This window comes from Chinchilla lanigera, unplaced genomic scaffold (genome assembly GCF_000276665.1).
Source record: "Chinchilla lanigera isolate Chin_1 unplaced genomic scaffold, ChiLan1.0 scaffold00088, whole genome shotgun sequence".
Taxonomy (NCBI): Eukaryota; Metazoa; Chordata; class Mammalia; order Rodentia; family Chinchillidae; genus Chinchilla; species Chinchilla lanigera.
Window position 1 is genome coordinate 5,740,973 of NW_004955489.1, and position 864 is coordinate 5,741,836.

The window sequence follows — 864 nt, forward strand, 5'->3', positions numbered from 1 at the left end:
TGGACTTTGTCAAATGCTCTTTCTGCATCTATTGAGATGATTATGCAATTTTTGTTCTTGGCTCTGTTGATATGGTGTATTTACATTTATTGATTTGCATGAGTTGAAACACCCCTGCATCCTTTGGCTGAATCCTATTTGGTCATGTTGTATAACCTTCTTGATGATTTGCTGCATTCTGTTTGCTGGTATCTTATTAAAGCTTTTTGCATTTATGTTCATTAAAAAGATTAGCATACATTTCTTTTTTTGAGTTGGACCCTTGTCTGGTTTTGGTATCACCTCAATAGTTGCTTTCATGAATGACTTTGGGATTGTTGCTTCCCTTTCCATTTCATTAAAGTGTTTGAGTAGTAATGGGATAAGGTCTTCTATAAATTTCTTACAAAATTCAGCAGTGAATACATGAGGACCTGGGATTTTGTTTGTTGATAAGTTTTTAATTACATGTTTAATTTCATTGGCTGATATTGGTTTATTTAGACTTTTTATATTTTCTTAATTAAACTTTGTTAATTCATATATACCTAGGAATCTCTCCATTTGTTCTGTGTTTTCAGTCTTATTAGAATAAAATTTCTGAAAGCAGTTATTGATACCTTCTGGATTTCTGCTGGGTCTCTTCTGATTTCACCCTTCTCATTCCTAGTTGGATGAATTTGAGTCTTTGCTTTTTTTTATAAGGTTTGCTGAGAGTTTACCCATTTGATTTAATCTTTAAAAGAACCAACTTTTCTTCTTTTTTCTAAGTTCTATCTAAAGTTTTATTTTTATTTCATTTTTTTATTTTAAAAATGAAAGGAGGAAAACATTGACAGACAGACAACCTTTTACAAAATAGCAAAAGAACAGTACAGACAATAC